At 54.9% G+C, this 18,430-nt stretch overlaps 2 long non-coding RNA genes across 2 annotated transcripts; one reads left to right on the top strand and one right to left on the bottom strand.

Annotated features, from left to right (window-relative positions):
- Positions 1-88: 88 nt before the first annotated feature.
- LOC117197826 (uncharacterized) lies at positions 89-5,294 on the bottom strand. The gene is made up of 4 exons (XR_007479138.1): positions 5,155-5,294; positions 2,231-2,437; positions 1,530-1,621; positions 89-227 (listed from the first exon to the last, which is right to left on the bottom strand). It is a non-coding gene; the product is annotated as an uncharacterized LOC117197826 (long non-coding RNA).
- On the top strand, positions 1,612-16,962 carry LOC125965349 (uncharacterized). The gene is made up of 4 exons (XR_007479136.1): positions 1,612-4,050; positions 4,588-8,677; positions 9,863-9,937; positions 12,202-16,962. It is a non-coding gene; the product is annotated as an uncharacterized LOC125965349 (long non-coding RNA).
- The last annotated feature ends 1,468 nt before the right edge of the window (positions 16,963-18,430 follow it).

Raw genomic sequence — 18,430 nt, 5'->3', positions numbered from 1 at the left:
CGCTCCCGCGCGGACCGCCTTCTCCAAAGCGCCAGAGGCGGCCGGGGCGGGGGTGCTGGGGCTTCCGGAGCCGGCTCCCCCCACCCCCGGGGAAGGAGGAGGAAGGGGAGGAGGAGCCGGGCGTGGACGGAGGGGCTGCGGGGGGAGCCGAGCAGTCCCGGCGCCGCGCGCGCTTGGCACTTCCCGGAGTGGGAACTGCGGGCTGTGTCCCGGGCCGGGGCCCGCGCCTTGGAAGAAAGGCCGCAGGGAGGGAGCGTCGGAGGGGACGCGAGGTCCAGAGGGTGCGGATCGGAGCGCTCCGACGCCCCTGCCCCGCGCCGTCTGCGACACCGCCCCCAAGCCGGATGGGAACTGGAGGCGAGATGCCCCAGAACCGGCTGGAGGTGAGCGGGACCCCTGATGGCAGAGCCAAGCCACGAACTCAGGCCTCGAGGACCCTCCCCATCTCGGGACCCGCAGCAGTGTCCCCACCTATCCTTTCCTCCCTCTGGAGCCTTGGCCTGGCAGCTCTGCCAGCTGTCACCAGCCTTCATTCAGACATCCAGCTAACCTCCCAGGTCCGTGAGAGCCGGGCCCTGTGCTGGTCCCCCTGGGAGGGACCGCACTTTGGGAATTCACCCTCTAGTGAGGGGGACAGGTGCAAAACCGCCCTCAAGGCAGGCTAACTGCTCTGCTGGGGGTAGGAGCCCCCATGTAAGATTGCCCCTCCCCTCCCAAGGGACTGACATACTAGGTCAAGTTTGGAGGGAGGGTCAGAGATGGAGCAGGGAGAGACGGACGAGATGCCTTTCAAGTTGTATTAAACTGTGTGTGTCATTCATAGGCATGGGCTGTCAGGGGTGTGGAGGGACTCAGCACTCACACAGCAATTTCCATACAAGCTCAGGGGGTTCTTGCCCTCCCCTGCACTCCCAGCAACAGAGGGAGGGATCCCAGATGAAGAGCCCGGCACGGAGGTGGGAGGCAGCCAGCTGGCTTATGTGGTCCCATTCTAGCAGATGGTACAGCCTCAGGTGAAGCCAGGTCAGATCAAGGGAATATTTTAGGGGCGGTGCGTGTGAGCCCAGCTCCGCGTGGAAGATGTAGGGGCCACAAAGGCATAGGAGATCAGACACTACCCCTGAGGACATGGGCCAGCTGGCAAGAGAGGATGGGTACCTTCAACCCAACGAACCTGGGTGCTGGGACCTACCACGGGAACAGTTCACTCACCACCCGAATAGGAGCCACAGATGTTTACGGTCGGTTCCCTCCCCTATGGTTTCTTTTACTATCTCCCCGCAAAGAACATTTCTTCACCTCTAGGGATACACTGCTTTCCGAACAGCTGAGATCCCAACCAGGACAAACAGACGTTCCTCTCCTTCCTCTTACCAGAACCCAGTTTTTTAAAACTGTGTTTACCATAGCTCCAGCTACCATATGGACCAGACGCAGCAGGGGCATGTAGATTGGGTAGTCAGAGAATCCCAGGATCGATTAGTAATGTCTGCCATGGGTGTTGGCTTAGGGAGTTATGCCATGTGTACCTGGTGTTTCCGTAAGTCTCTCCCCAGGGGCAGATGTTGGCTGGCCCCAAATGGGCATGACACCTAAGGCCAGAGCTCCCAGAACGTTCCTCCTTGATGGGATGAGGAAGCAAGAAAAAGCACATCTGGAGCCCATGGGCCAAGTTTAGCAGCAGTCAGCCCTGAGCCAACGTTGTCTGAGGGTTTGGCCCAGTTGGGAAAACCCAGGAGAGCCTGAGATGATGAACAGGCAGCAGCCAGGGAGCGTCGTGCGAGCTGCTGGCTCAGCCCGGGACTGGGGGCAGGACCCAGGGGGCTCTCCCTTCTCTCACCACTTTCTTTCAAGGCCCTTCATTCGCTGCTCACTGGTTTGTACTTAGAAAGGCAGTGGGACTATGTCAAGAGCTGGTCCCTACAGGCAAATCCCAGCTCCGCCCTCCTGGCCATCTGATCACAGCAAGTAACCTCACCGCTCTCCGTGGCCTCACTGCCGCTGACCAAACAGGGACTTTGCACGTGCTGTGCCGAGCGCAGTTTCAGCACTCGCGACCCAGCAGCTTCCAGTTCTTGTCAGTTCCCTTAGGAGACCAAGACCCACCTGGGCTCTCGGAGGACGCCCCCCCCACCCCCCCCATTTGGGCCTCCTTGTCCCTGTGCTGTCCTCACCCTGCCGTGTGTACCCAGGCTGGTCCTGGCAGCAGTAGGATGAAGAAAGCTCTTACCCATAAATGTCCTCTGCGAGCCTCTGAATCATCGCTCTCGAAACTTTTGTCTTGGAATTTGTTCTGTTGCCCCCAGTTGAGTGTGTCAAATAGGGAGGCCCAAGGCTGGGGGTGGGGGGTGGTGGCGGCTGTCGAACGTCACTTCCCTGGGAACAGCTCCCGAGTTCAGCTGGCTCACACGTGGATCAGATTTGGGCTCAACATCCTCTGCCAGGGAAAATAGAAGCCCTCAGAAAATTAGAAAGAAATAGCAAGAGGCTTCTCCTCAGTCACAGTGAGTCACCAACAGAAACATGAACAGAGGCCTGTGGGGAGCTGGGCTCTGGGGTGGGGTGGGCAGCAAGTTGGGGGCCCCCCTGCCCCCTCCCACCCAAGAGTCTGGGCAGGTGGAGGGGGGCAGTGCTTCCCTCGGTGGGCAGGGCTGGGACTCCACTTAGCTTTAAGACCTGCACTCAGGAAATCCCGCAGACCTAGGCCCATCAGGACCTGTCATCTAAACCAAACTCCCCAAGGGCAACAGCCCAGGCCGGGAAGAGGCAGGCCAAGAGGCGGGAAGCTTGTGGCCTCCTGTGGCTGCCTTTCACCCTTCTGGGATCCAGGCCCCCTGCCAGCGGGTGGGGTGTCTGTACCCACGTCCAAGGGCTCTCCTGAGCTAGCCTGGGAGTCTGCTGGACGTCCTGGGTCCCCTCACCTCCAGCTACCTAAGAGAAGGCTGGGCCTTTCCCTCCTACGGAGCGAGGCCTACCCTAGGGGCTGCAGCAGGACTAGGCTTACAGGCAGAGACAAGGCAACATCTCACCCTGGTGGATCTTCCCTTGCTGCTTCCAGAGTTGGGGAGCAGAGTTCTTGGGGGAGCCTGACATGGGCTGGGTGTGTGTGTGTGTGTGTGGAGTTTTCCTGCAGCCTTGTGAGGGTCAGGCTGGTGGAGCCCACAGATGCAAGGGTGGGGAGAGGAGGGGGCGGGGCCTGCACTCTCACTTCTGCCCAGGCTGGGGTCGGTCCGGTTTAGCTCACGGGCCAAGAGCTTACCTCTGAGGGCCATTGAGAAAGAACCATATGCCAGGAGGGCTGCCTGCCAGGGTGGGAGGTCCCCAGGAGAGACACCTGGCTGGGGGCCGAGGTGCCCGTGCTTGGGGTCAGCAGCAGGGGCATTGCAGAGGTCTGCAGAGACCCATCTGGGAGGAATGGTGCAGTGCAGAGGCCCTGCGGACTGCAGCGAAGGGCGGGGTGCGGGGGGCGATGGCGGTGGGGGAATGTGGACATGTAGGCAAAGCTGTCACATGGGGGCTTTGCCCCGGTCAGTAATGCCCTCAGCGGGGCAGGGGTGGGCGGGGAGCCAGAAGCTCCCACGTTGGGAAGGGGGTGAGCAGGTGGAACGGAAATGGAACCCACCCTCTTCCCACTATGGTGGGGTCAGTCCCCCAGGGATGAGAAATCGAAGCTTGGCTGTAGGTCAGGCTTTGCCTTGTTAATGCTTTCCGATGCGACAGCTTCCTGCATGAAAAGAAGAACCCAGGATGGACCTGGAGCAGCAGGGGGAGGGGCTCTCCTGCTTCCTTCTGCCCATCCTAGAAGCCACACTTAAAACTATGACCTTGAATAACTCGGTTTTCTCAGGCTGTAAGTTGGGGTGGGGGGGAATGGCTCCATGACCACTAGCAGTGCCCCGCCCCTGTTAGGAAGGGTCTCCCATTCAGACAGGCCTGGTCAAGCAACGTTAGCCTCTTGTCTTTGCAGATCAGACAGTTTGGATCTCGAGGCAACTCTGGCTGGAGCCTTGGGAGGCATGAGGGTCAGTCTCATCCCTGCGTGGGCCCCAGGTGACCTTGATCCGTTCCCCTCTCCCACCAGACCTCAGGGTGGGAACCCTGAGGTCACTACAAACCTAGTGACCACACGTCCGCACGAGATGGAGAGATGATGGAGTGGCCCCATCCGAGCACTCACTCTCCGCGTCCAGGGAATGAGGGGGTCCCCGGAGGAGGGTGCCCCGAACCCTGGGTGGCCTCTCTTCCCTAATGGGAAGAGCCATGCTCTGGGACTCTCAGGGAACTCATCCATTCTAAAGGTTTCAGCAGAGTCTCTGTACCCAGGGGCACCACACCTCAGCTTCCTGAGTGTCTGAAAAGATGTCCCCAGGCCGTCCTTCTAGGACTGCCAGCCATGTCGGCAGGAGACTGCCTCATCCCATGTCACTGTAGCCTGAGAGTCCATGATCTCATCACCCTCCACTTCCTAGCCCCCAGCCCGCCCCTATCCCGCCACAGCACCACCCCCCTCACTCTGGGTCCCCAGCGATCTAAGCATGTGTCTGTGGGTGTGTGTCCCTGACTGCGGCTCATTTGTTCACTGGGCAGGTCTCCACGGAGCTTTCAACAAGGTCCAGCCCTGAGTGTGGCCCAGAGACCCAGCAATCATGGAGGTATCCTTCCTCTGAAGATGTTCAGGCCAGAGGGAACAGGATGTGAGTGGTTGGACCTCCAGAACAGAGGGCACAGGGGAGGGCATCGAACCCCGGGAAGTGGAGTCCTGCCCTGTGGGAGAAAGGGAAGGGGGATCCCGGCGGGGGAGACCCTGTCTCCCGGGCTCAGACTCCTCAAGTCAGTCGCCTGCATCTCAGGTCCCAGCACGTGGACAGTGGGCTGGGCAGTGATGGTGCTTTTAATGCTTGTAGAGTATATGCGCCATCTTGCCCCGTTTTCAAGTAAGGAAACTTGGGCCCAGGGAGAAGTGATGTGTCCAGGTCACAGCATGTCAGTGATGGCGTGTCTATGAGGCCAGACTGCATGCTCTTTTCCATCCGGTTTACACAGCATCCGGCATCGGCCCACCAGGCCGCGGGGCTACCAGCCCCTCCTGCTGAGGCCCGAGTATCACCAGGAGCCACCCTGGTGCCTCAGCCTGGGCAGAGGTGGGAAACTCACCTGCCAAAAGGACCAGTGTGTCCCACTTCTGACTGCGGCAGCCGCAGAACACTGGGGCTGGGAGCAGTAGCGGCAGAGCTCCTCCAAGGCTCCCGCGGCCTCCAAGGCAGCAGCTCAGACCCGGCCCAGCTGGCCCAAATGAGTGTGTGCGGTGAGGTGGGGGTCGGAGTTGTAACTGGAAGGCTCTGGAAGCCGGGCCTCAGGACAGCAGGCCCTGGGATCAGGCGCCAGCCCTCCCAGTCTCCTGGAGTCCTGAGTTGGCCTCGAGGGACCAAGCAAGAAGGACCCAGGCCCATCCGGTCCCTCTGCCCCTCCCTCTCAGGGGAGGGCCCTGGAAACGCCCTCTTGTCTACAGTTTGGACAACACCGGGGGTAAGTCTGCCCGGGCTCACCAGGAGGGTGGTTCCCAGAGCCATGGGACCTGGGGTCTCCCAGACAGTGTCTAGCTGTCCGCACAACTGGCAGAATGATTTTCTTGGTTTCCAACAACTTGAAAACCACATGTGATTTTCCATAGTCTGGTGCCCCCGCCCAGCTCCCCAGGCTTGGACTGCTGAGTGAGCAGAGTTCACCGGAATTCCTTCCACTCACCGCAGGACCCCGCCCCCGGGAGACTGGGGGGTCACTGCAGCCGCAGGGGGGCTGATGGGCTGAGGGGCGGGAGGCGGGCTTCCAGGGCCTGAGTAATTCTGCAGCCCGCAGACTGGGATGAGGACAAGGGCTGCGTGTGGCAGTGTCATGTGACAATCAGGCAGGGTTGTCCGGTTCCAAACAGGCTCTACTGGAAAAAAGTATGCTCAGCATTCCTCCCACCTTCATCTAAATTGACTCCGATGGATCGAAGATGTAGATGTTGAAAGAGAAGCCATCAAAGTCGTAAAAGAAAACATAGAAATCTGTGCTTATAACCTTCGTGGGGGAAGTCTTTCTAAGCAGAAACTGTAGAAGGATGGAGAATTTTGGTTGCATAAAAGCGCTAGCTTTCTGTTCAGAATATCCTGAAAATGAAATTAACAGGCAAACAGAACACTGGAAATAGGTCCACAAGCCCTAGGTCAGAAAGCGAACATTTTAGGAGCTGCCCGTGGCCTCAGAGCCTCTCTCCAAGCCTCAGTTTCTCTCCTCCTTAAAATGGGATAATACTGACAGTATCGCTCCTTGTAAAAAGGGCACAAGGTTTCACTGAGATAAATCTAGAAAGCTGTGCCTGAAAAATAGTAATTCTTTGAGAAAGGGAAAACATTCTTTACATTTTTAAAGCTAATTTGACCTTGTTTCCATTTTTAAAAGTGAGCCCCGAGATAGAGGCCAATTCACAAAAGAAGCATAAGTGGGGACTTCCGTAGTGGTCCAGTGGTTAAGACTCCACGCTTCCGCTGCAGGGGGCACAGGTTCGATCCCTGATCGGGGAACTAAGATCCCGCATGCCACTAATAAACATATGCAAAAATGTTGACCTCATGAAAAATTATACAAATGCTAATTAAAATACACTGAGTAGTACTTTTCCAATATCAAATTCCCAAAGATTAAAATCCTCCTGGTGGGCTTCCCTGGTGACGCAGTGGTTAAGAATCCGCCTGTCAATGCAGGGGACGCGGGTTCGAGCCCTGGTCCGGGAAGATCCCACATGCCGTGGAGCAACTAAACTCATGTGCCACAACTACTGAGCCTGCGCTCTAGAATCCGCGAGCCACAGCTACTGAAGCCTGTGCACCTAGAGCCCGTGCTCCGCAACAAGAGAAGCGACTGCAATGAGAAGCCCGCGCACCGCAACGAAGAGGGGCCCCCACTCACCGCAACTAGAGAAAGCTCGTGCACAGCAACGAAGACCCAACACAGCCAAAAATAAAAATAAATAAATTTATTTTAAAAAAAAACCCTCCTGGTGGAGGCGGGTACCAGGAAATCACTGTCTGAGCACTGTCCTGCAGGACCATTTGGCTGCAGAGATCAGAAACCCCACTGTGATGAGTAATTTTGTGTGTCCCCTGACTGGGCTAAGGGATGCCCAGATCAACGGTGAAACATTATTTCTGGGTGTTTCCGTGAGGCTGTTTCCGAAAAAGAGTCACTGATCTGAATCAGTGGACTGAGAAAAGCAGATGGCCCTCCCCAGTGTGGGTAGCCCCAATCTCTGCTTGAGCTGGGACGTCCATTTCCTGCCCTCGGACATCAGCTCTCTCGGTTCTCAGGCCTTTGGGTTTGCACTGAACTGCACGACTGGCTCCCCTGGGCCTCCAGCTTGCAGACGGCAGATGGCAGCCTCCATAATCATGTGAATCAATCCTTCCTAATAAGTCTCTCTCTATACATGTACATGTATCCTGCGGCTTCTGTTTCTCTGGGGAACCCTGACTGATACGCTCTCTAAAGCAGCTGAGCCCTGACAGGCGATCCCACAGGTGCCTGGTGGGACAGAGGGCCACCACGTTCCCCTGCAGCCCAGCCTTCACTGTTCACCCAGACCCCTCCATACACCAGAACCTCAGCCTGGACTTCAGCTCGATGCATTTCCCAGAGGGGACTTGGACCAGGCAACTGGACTCCACCCTATACCTTATTCCAATCAGCTGCTGGAGGGGTCGGCCGTGTGCCCAGGTATGGCTGCACCGGCCACCTCCCCTGGAGCCAGAAGAGGACCCAAGGCCTGGGTAGGCCCTGGGCTCATCTTCTCGGGAAACTGGACGCCAGCCTCATAAATGAGCATGTGCCCCAACATCTGCACCCCTCTGCCACTCCAAGGACAGATTTTCCCGTCCTGAAGTGCATTGTGACCTCAAGGTGGGTGAAGCATGTGACTCTGGAGGTGGCGAGCCTGGGATGTCCATCCTGTCCACGGGGACTTTGGGGAATGAGGTGCTGCATTAGCCCCTGAGAAGGCCTCCCCTGCCCCACCCCCCACCCCGCCCTCAGACTAATACAACACGTTCCTGATTTAGTGGGAGGAAATCCCACCGACAGGTGGGCACGTCCTGCCTCAGGGGACGTATTTGCTGTTCCTTCTGCCTGCAGTGTCCTTCCCAGCTTCTCACTGAAGCTTCCCCAGCTGCCCTTCATAAAACTTCAGCCCTCTCCTATATCTGCCAAAACAAACCATCCCACTCCCCTACTTTATTTCTGACATATTGACCCATTGGGCGATACTGATGGTGCTAATGGCTCCAGTTAAGTGGCCTCCCTGTGCCCATGCCCTTTGCCCTGTGCCTTGTAACCTTGTAGGCCCCTCCTACTCTGACTACAGGCTTGGCCACGTGATGGCTTTGGCCAGTTGGACAGGAACAAACTTGGTCCAAGGAGAGGCTTGAAAAAACACTTGAAGCATCCTCTCTCCCCTTCCCCACAACCTTCCAGAACGATGAGAGCACACCTGGGCTGTCCTGCTGGAGGACAAGACCACAGGGAACAAAGCTGAGACCATGCAAAACAGGCTGCCACAGCCAGTGGGACACAAGAGGGAGACCAGCGAGACCAGCCAAGCTGGGCTCAGATGGGCAGAGCTGCCCAGGCAGCTGGCAGGCAGGTGAGCTAATAAATGTGATTGTCTTAATCTGCTGAGTTGGGTGGTTGGTTACTCAGCAATAGCTAACACTCATCTCAGATGTTTATCATCTGTCTCCCCACCAGCAGTGCCAGTGTCGCAAGACCAAGGGATCAGGGGCTGTGATATTTCCTACTACAGCTCTTTGGCCCACAGAGGCCCTGAGTAAATATCTGTTAAATGACTAAATACAGAATAAATACCGTAACAGAATCTTGTGAGACAGACAACAGTCCTGGAGCTAGTCAGAACTGAGTGGAGGGTGGTACTGACACTGGTGAAGAGAATGGCAGTGAGTGAGCACCAAGGGAGTCTCGATAACTGATGCAGGTCCTGTCTGTGAGCTTCAAGACAAAGACCAGGGCTTCCCTGGTGGCGCAGTGGTTGAGAGTCTGCCTGCCGATGCAGGGGACATGGGGTCGTGCCCCGGGAAGATCCCACATGCCGCGGAGCAGCTGGTCCCGTGAGCCATGGCCTCTGAGCCTGTGCGTCTGAAGCCTGTGCTCTGCAACGGGAGAGACCACAACAGTGAGAGGCCTGCGTACCGCAAAAAAAAACCCAAAAAACAACAAAGCAAACAAACAAACAAACAAAAGACAAAGACCAGCTCAGAGTCCCCTTCCTTTCATTTTGTTGCTCCTCCATTCTCAGCATCTGGCTTCCATCTCATGATGCAAAACAGCTGCTTGAGATCCAGTCATCATTGCATCATCCCAGCCAGTAGAAAGGCATAGAAGGGCACAATCTCTTCCATTAAGAACTTCTTCCAGAAGCTCACACAAAGCTCCAAGTTCATTCCATTGGCCTTGGCCAGAACTCAGTCACAGCCATACCCAGCTGCAAGGGAAGCTGAGAAGTGGAGTCTTTTTTCTGACAGCCTTGTGCCAGCTAAGTGTGAGTTCTGTTATCAAAGAAGAATGAGATAAATACTGAGGAATAATTGACAGTCTTTGCTACAGCTGACATTATTTTCACTTTTGTGTCTGGTACGATTACTAAGATATTCAAAAGGTGTTAAAAAAAAAAAAAAACAACTAGCATCTGGTAGAGGAAGGTGTGAAAGCTGAAATCCCAGGGAAGATAAGAATAAGAAACACATTGTGGTATTAGCCATTTTATAATCAGTTTGTGTGTAAGGTATTCACATTCTTGCATGTTTGTCTGCAGACCTGAGCCAGAAACCCAGCCAACGAAAACAAGACGCGCTGACCAGCTCTGTAGGAGGAAGGGGACCCCTAGCAGGTATGCGTCCCCAGCTCCACAACCCCTGCCATTAGCGTGGAGTTGCAGAGCGCCCCCAAGGCCGCTGCAGCGCCCAGAGTTCTCAGTGTTGAAACCCATAGCTGCCGTCTCTATCCGGATCTTCCTCCTCAGAGCCAGGCTTCTCTAAGGAGTTGTGCACACTCATTTTTCCACTTGCTCAGTCCCAGGGAACTGTTCCTGCACCTGGCACTCTCACCAGGCCCCAGGGATCGCCCAGAGCCACCAGAGGCCCCGACGTGACCTCCTTCCGGGCTGGCTCGCCGTCCTCCTCCCCTGCTTCCATGGTGGCCTTTGCAGCACCGGTTCTCTCCCAGTACACACCACGCAGCCCTCACCCACCAAAGGCCCAGATCCCTGCCCACCTTTTAAATCATCCACTGATAGTTCTTTGCACAAACACCATCCCAAAGAGAGAAGGGGTCAGACTCCATGTCTAGAACCCCAAAGACCTGGATTCTGGGAGATCACCATCACATGGGCCTCCGAGGCCGGCCCTCAGGGTCTCCCACGGGGATGTATAAGCTCAGTCGAGCCAGCCCTGGGCCTCACAGGCTCACCTCGGGCACAGGGTCATCTCCTAGCAAGAAGCACTTGCTGAGGGCAGTAAGAATAGGATACACGCATTTAGTGCCAGGAAGACTTGCCCAGCCAGAAAGTGTCCGTAGACTGGCTCCATGTGTGGGCATGGCCACCCCAAGTCCACACAGGGAGGACCCGTGCCCTGGGAGCTTTCTCTCCAGCAGAGGAGACAGATGCTCTGGGCCAGTGGGCTGGGGGACATGCAGGGACCCAACCCGGACCGGGGGACCAGCAGAGGCTTCTGGAGGAAAGAGTGAGGGGGATGAGCTGGGTGAGTCCCTGCAGGGAGGGGACGGTAACCCAGGAGCGGGGACTGGACATATGAAGACCCTGCTGTAGGGGAACTGCCGAGGGGATCTCAGGATGGGCACAGTGTGGGCAGGGGGCTGAGGGCAGCGTGAGGCCCGGGTAGGTCAGCAGACCCCTGGAAGCCAACTTGCACTTGGGTTCTGTGCTGTGGGCAGTGGGACTTCGTGCGGCCGTGTGGAGATGGGGAGGGCAGAGGGGTCATGAGGGACAGGGATGCCAAGCGGGGGAAGATGCTGGGGCAGGACCCGCAAGACCTGGGCCCAGCGGATGACAGAGGAGCCAGCGAGGCTGCTGGTTGGGAACTGGTGGGTGGGAATCCAAGAAGGCCCACAGGAAAGTAGGTACAGGGAGAGGAGGGGTAGACCAGCATGGGGGCCTGCCCTTCAGACACAGTCCTGGAACTGGGACCGTGAACCTGGCTGTGTGGATGTGGGAGTGACGGAGGGGTGAAGGGGAAGGGCAGATGCACCCAGGGAGTGCGTGGGGAGTGGGACAGCGACCTCACCCCTTCCAGGTTTGATGAAAGGATCAGATGTTATGTGATGGTGGCCACTTTGCCCTAACCCCTGCCCCTTGAGATGCCACATCCCCAAATGAGCCTGTGCTCCTCATGGGGCTTGCAGGGCCTGCAGGTGGGCCCCGAGTGCCTGCGCCGGGGTGGGCACACGCGGTCCTGCCGACCTTGCTGCTGGGTCTGAAACCCTGCCGGCTGTGAGCCATTGGAAACAGGGGTGGGGCCTGGGAAGTCTCAGGGTAACTCCCACCCCACCCCTGCACCCCTGCGGTCAGGAGCCCTGGGCTAAGCACCCCTACCGGGCCTCACTGCTGCTGGTTCTAGGTCTATCTAAAACTCTTCTTGGGACTTCCCTGGTGGTCCAGTGGTTAGGACTCCGAGCTTCCACTGCAGGGGGCACGGGTTCTGTCCCTGGCTGGGGAACTAAGATCCCGTAAGCCACGTGGCACGGTCAAAAGAAAACTCTTCTTATTACAAATCTCTTTATTATGCAATTGGTGTGTGCTCATGGCAGGAAAATTAGAAAACACAAGTAGGCAAAATAACAAACTGATTATGATAAGTTTTGTTGAATTTCAAACTGTCTGATCCCCCAGAGAGAACAAGTAGCAGTTTGTGACATAATCCTCCGGGAGTTTTGGAAGCACATAGACCAGGAATTCTGTGATGGAGCTAGGCTCCTTGGGTCACATCTGTGAAATGATAGAAAAAATATATATTAGTCTCTGCCCTCGGTTCCTGGCACAGAGCTCCTAAATCCCTTGGAATTTCCTAAGTGATAAGAACGTGAGGAGCATCTTTTGTTCTAATATTTGGTCTTTGAACCCACTCCCTGGCACAGAGCTCCTAAATCCCTTGGAATCTACTGGGTGGAAGGAGGATCTTTTGCTCCAATTCTGTGACTCTAAGTGGGTTCCTGGATGGCTTCAGGATCAGGGCTGGTCACCAGAAAGATCAAGCCATGATAAGGAGCTTGGAACTTTCAGCCCAGCTGGAGATGGAGTTAATGATCGATCATGCCTGTGTGATGAAGCTGGCTATATAAAAGTCCCTAAAGATGGGGTTCAGAGAGCTCGTGGCTGGTGAATACATCCATATGATGGGGGCTCACTCCAGCTCCACGGACACAGAAGCTCCTGTGCTCAGGGCCCTTCTGGACCTTGCCCTGTCTATTTCTTCATCTAGCGGTTCACTCATATCCTTCAATATCCTTTGTAATAAGCTGGTTATCTAGTAGGTAAACTGTTTTCCTGAGTCCCGTGAGCTGTTCTAACAAAATATCAAATTGGAGAAAGGGGCTCATGGGAACCCCAGCTTATGGCCAGTTGGTCAGAAGCACAGGTGACAACCTGGACTCAATGTTGGCATCTGAAGTGGAGGCGGGGCCAGGCGGGTCTGCACTAACTCTGGTCAGTGTCAGAATTGGGTTGAACTTAGGACACCCAGCTGGTGCTGGAGAATTGCTGGGTGTGGAAAACCCACACATCTAGTGTCAGAAGTGTCACGTGAGAATAAAGAAGAACACAGGGGTGTTTTTCCAAGGTAGCACCCCAAGGCTGCTGTTCACCAGCTGTGCAAACTCCAGCAAGTCACTTGACCTCTCTGTGCCTCTCCCTCCTTCCCAGCAAGATGGGAACATGGATGTCATCCACTGACAGGAATGTCCTGGGCCTCAATGAGCTGACACGTGTAAAGTGCTTAGAACTGCTCCTGGCAGAGAGCGCTGCTCTCATTTTAAGTGCACATGCTTAAAAAAAACATTTTATTATTGAAATTTCAAACATATCCAGAAGTGGAGAGGTGATATGCCGAACTTTCCGCCTCTGTCATCAAAGTTCTCAACTCAAGGCCCATCTTGTTTCATCTGTGTCCCACCCTTTCCTCCGCCTCGACATGATTTTGAAGCAAATCCCAGACATCATATGATTTCACCAGGAAATATTTTACTGTGTACTTCTAAATGAAAGGACTCCCTCTGCTTGCCTCTCAATCTCTCTCTCTCTCTCTCTCTTTCTCTCTCTCTCTCTCTCTCGCTCCACCATAACCTATGTAATGAGTGATAACTCTCAACCACGTTTCTTTTTTCTTTTTAAATTAATTAATTAATTAATTAATTTTTTGCTCCTTTGGCTCTTTGCTGCTGCGCGAGGGCTTTCTCTAGTTGCAGCGAGCGGGGGCTACTCTTCGTTGCGGTGCGTGGGCTTCTCATTGCGGTGGCTTCTCTTATTGGGGAGCATGGGCTCTAGGCGCGCGGGCTTCAGTAGTTGTGGCACGTGGGCTCAGTAGTTGTGGCTTCCGGGCTCTACAGCGCAGGCTCAGTTGTTGTGGCGCACGGGCTTAGGTGCTCCGCGGCATGTGGGATCTTCCCAGACGAGGGCTTGAAGCCACGTGCCCTGCGTTGGCAGGTGGATTCTTAATCACGGGGCCACCAGGGAAGTCCCCCCCCCCCGGCCCTGACTTTAGTTCTCTCCATGGCGCTTTGCCCTTCTCCCATCCTCTCAGTTATCTGTGGCTGTGTGACCAAATGCCCTAAAGCTGATTTGTCTTACAGCAGCGGTGCTACATCATTCCTTACCATTCTGTGAGCCATTGCATGGGGGAGGAGCCGGCTGACGCCACGTGCAGGAGTCTGCTCACAGAATCATGAGGAATGATCTAGCGCCGCTGCTTTAAGACGTCAGCCGGAAGCTGGTGTCCCGAGGGCTCCTGGTTCTCTGTTCACATGGTTCCCAGCACCCACAGTGCAGCCTGAACTTCTTTCCGTGACAGTTGCCTTCCAAGAGGGCAGAAATGGAAGCTGCGTGCCCTCGTCAGGCTGAGCCCACGCATCCCACAATGTCGCTTCTGCTGCCTTCTGTTGGTCCAAGAAAGTTCCAGGGCCGGCCCCCTATTAAAAGGAGGGGATAGACCCCACCTCTTGCTGGGGAGAGCATCAGAGGCACGATTGGAGAAGGGTGTGCACGCCGAAGGGACTGGTCAGCCATGCCCTCTGTGCCCCGTGGCACCACTGGCACCGTGTGCATTCTCCTTATTTGTCTATCTGTCTTGCCTCTACAAAAATGGAATGAAGGCAGGTCCTTCTGTGCGTCTTATATCTGTACCCCCTGCGCTTAGGGCAACACAATTTTGTTGAATCCGTGGTTGGGAGGCTGGCTCAGAAGTCAAACAGCCACTGTTTAAATCATAACTGTGCCTCTGTGTGCACTGTAAACTTGGAAAGAGTAATTTGGCTCTCGGCCTCAGTTCTTCTCTCTGTAAAATGGGGGAAGTAATAGCAGTACCAATTCCATACAACTGAGGAGAGAATAAAGATGTAATAGAACAAATAATTAACACAATACATGGCCTATACCAAGCCCTCCATAAATGTCAGTAGTTGTACTGACTAGGATTCCCCCCCGCCCCACTATACCCAGATTCCATCCTTTTCCATCTGCATGCGGCCCTGACCACGGACACCCTCCTGAGCTAACCATCCACCCCCCTTTCCTCCAGTGAAGGACAGACTCTGACCTTGACCTGCCCCGCATCCTGGGGCAGGCTGCTGCCTCCCTCTCTGACCTCTCAATACCCTCCACCCCGTGGGCCACCGTCCATGACAACCTTGGGCATTGAGCCAAGCTTTCCAGCCCAGGGCTCTCCTTGAAGCCGATAAGCTGGAACTCCCCACAGTCATATCTGTGTTTTATTTCAATAACAGTAGTAAATTGGAAAATACCTAAATGACATTGGGTCTGTTCACTCAAGAACGTAATAATGTCATATTCTGCCTTAATATCAATGGAATTACCTGTGGTGGAAAGGGTAGACAGTTGTGTCAATTTGTGACGGAGTTTGGTTCAGCAAACATCCCTCTTCTCGTAATTCTTCCAGACCACTTAGCCCTTCCCCTAGGGATTACCAACCATGCTGAGTCAGGGCTGGTTGGACAAATGAACGCTAAGAGCCTTCATTTTAAGGACACATCTATCTCTTTTCCATCATTCTTAGGCCAAGTCCCCATGGTGGGAGGGAGTCAGGGATTCTTCTCTACCCCTTGGCCCAGTCTTCCCACTCCAGATCTTGTCCCAGGCCTCCAAGCCCCCCACCTCCTTCTTACACAGAGCCCATCTGTTTGTGTCCCCCCCTCCCCCAAATCCACATGTTGGAATCCTGATGCCCAAGGTGCTAGTGTTAGGAGGTGGGGCCTTCTGGAGATGATTAGGTCATGAGGATGGGGCTTTCGTAGCTGGGATTAGTGCCCTTATAAAAGAGGCACCATGTCTCACCCCCTCTGACATATGAGGATACAGTGAAAACTCTGCAGCTTGGTAGTGGGCCCTCACCAACACTGAATCTTCCAGCACCCTGATTCCACATGTCCAGCCTCCAGAACTGTGAGAAATTAATGTCTGTTTTTTTCAAGTCACCCAATCTGTGGTATTCATTATAGCTGCCTGACCAGACTTAGACACCATCCAACAAGCAAAGGGAACCCACGTTTTCCTTAAAAGACAGTATAGTTTCTCAAAAATAAAGCATCTCCTTTGGTCACATAACCTGGCAGGCCCATGGCAAGCCACAGTCCCTGGCATGAGCACATCTATTCCTATCAGAAACTACATCCTGCAGCTCTGACAGATTTTTGCAGAGATCCATGATGGACCATGGAACCTGTCAGCAGAGTCCAGGGCTGAGCCTGGGTCGGAGGTGTGGACTCAGGGTAGTAGATTGAATGGTGCCCCCCCTGCCAAATTCATGCCCATGAGGAACCTCAGACTGTGACCACATTTGGAATAAGGGTCTTTGCAGATGTAATTAAGAATTTCATGATGAGGTCATCCTGAATTAAGGGTGGGCCTTAAATTCAATGACTGGTGCCTTTATAAGAAAAGGTGGGGGGGCACTTCCCTGGTGGTCCAGTGGTTAAGACTCTGCGCTTCCACTGCAGGGGACACGGGTTTGAACCTGGCTGGGGAACCAAGATCCCGCATGCCATGCAGCGTGGCCAGAAAGTAAAAATAAATTAAAAATTAAAAAATATATATATATATAAGAAAAGGGGAAGGGACAGAGGGAAGGCAGCCATTGGGTTGGGGATGGGGCAGAGATCAGAGGGATGCAGCCGCAAGCCCAGGAATGCCAGGAGCCACTAGGAGCTAGAGGAGGTGGGAAGGATCTTCCCCTAGAGCTTTCAGAGGGAACACGGCCCTGCTAACACCTTGATCTTAGAATTCCAGGCTTCAGAACTACAAGAATAAATTTCTGTTGTTTCAAGCCCCCAGTTTGTGGTAATTTGTTACAGCAGCACAGGACCAAATACACCAGGTACTATGAACTGAATTGTGTTCCCTCAGATTCATATGTTGCAGCCCTAATCCCCAATGTGACTGTATTTGGAGAAAGGCCTTTTAGGAGTAATATGGTTAAATGACGTCACAGGGGTGTGGTCCTAATTTGATACGACTGGTGGCCTTATAAGAAGAGGAAGAGATCTCTTTCTCTCCCTCTCCACGAGCACACAAAGAGATCGTGTAGGCACACAGAGAGACGGTGGCCGCCTACAAACCAAGAGAGAAGGCCTCAGAATGAAAGCTGCCTGCCAGCACCCTAATCCTGGATTTCCTGCCTCTAGAACAATAAGAAATGTTTCTTTTGTTTTGGCTGCCCTGTCTGTGGTATTTTGTTCTGTCAGCCTGGGCAGACTGATGCACCAGATAGCCCAAACCCACAGTGATGCAGTGGGTAGCTCAGGAAGGTCCAGGGAGTGGCACTAGAGGCCAGAACTGTGGGCCAGTGGTCCTCAGGAGCTCCAGTCCGACAGCATCAGCAGGCTGACCGCACACCCTCTGGAATGCAGCTGGCAAGTAACCCGCAGGAGACGGGAATCGGTGGGGGGTTGGGCCTCAGAGCCAGGCAGAGTCCCGGCCCCACAGGCCAAGGACAGGCGCCAACAGCACTGAAGCGGACTTCAAAGACGGTGCTCCATGGGGAGGTTTTATGAAGGTCACGAGGACTGAAAAATCACCCCCAGGGGCCTTTTCTGAACTGGAAGTGGGAACAGGAAATAGCTAGATGAGATTCATCTTGGAAAGATGCGAGCTCATACATCTGGGTAAAACTAATCCAAAACACAGCATGAGAAAGCACAGTGCAGAACACAAGGGAGGACTGCCACCCTCAGGGCCACCGAGAGGGCCCAGCCAGGAGATCACCTGTGTAGTCTCTGACTTTTTTTGGGGGGGTGGTCTCAGCGTGGGCATCAGGGAGCTGGGGACTTAGACATTTGGGAACCCCAAGCCAGGTTTATTGGAGATAGAGGGCTGAGGTCTCCGCTTCCCAGCTGGATGGACAGTGACCTGGTGGTCCAGGGAGGGGAGGAGAGGAGCACGCCAACCATCGATGCTGTGGCTTTGCCCACCTGTGCCCAGGCCTCCACTCAGTGGGCACTGAGGATCACCCCTCACAAAACTTCCCTGGGCCTGTGGAAATCCTCATTTTTGCAAGTTGCCCAGTATTTTAAGTATTCAGGTGCGATGGGTCATTAAAAGCTGCCTCTGGGGCTTCCCTGGTGGCGCAGTGGTTGGGAGTCCGCCTGCCGTTGCAGGGGACACGGGTTCGTGCCACGGTCCGGGAAGATCCCACATGCTGCAGGGCGGCTGGGCCCGTGAGCCATGGCCGCTGAGCCTGAGCGTCCGGAGCCTGTGCTCCGCAACGGGAGGGGCCACAGTGGTGAGAGGCCCGTGTACCGCAAAAAAAAAAAAAAAAAGCTGCCTCTGCCGCCCGAAAAGAGAACCCAGGTGCCTGGGATGGAGACAGAGGCCATCAAGAAGAATGGAAATTGTTTCAGGGGATAGGCTGCTGCTCTCTGAGGAAAGGCAGAACCCACAGATGGGGAACACGGACTCCTTACAGAGAGCCTGGGAGCTCCCCCTTCCCAGATGGCAGGAGGAGAAACGAGCACAGGAAATGAGAGAGGGGCCGCATCCCAGGCCTCCCAGCCAGGGTGTGTGTCCTGGGCCCAGGAGGGCAGGTCGGGAGCTGGTGTGGAGGCTGAGAGGAGGCCTGGGCTGAGGCACCAGCCTGCTTCA

This window comes from Orcinus orca, chromosome 9 (genome assembly GCF_937001465.1).
Source record: "Orcinus orca chromosome 9, mOrcOrc1.1, whole genome shotgun sequence".
NCBI classification, from domain to species: Eukaryota; Metazoa; Chordata; class Mammalia; order Artiodactyla; family Delphinidae; genus Orcinus; species Orcinus orca.
Note: the sequence above shows the minus strand (reverse complement) of the source record. Positions and strands in the feature narration are given on the sequence as shown.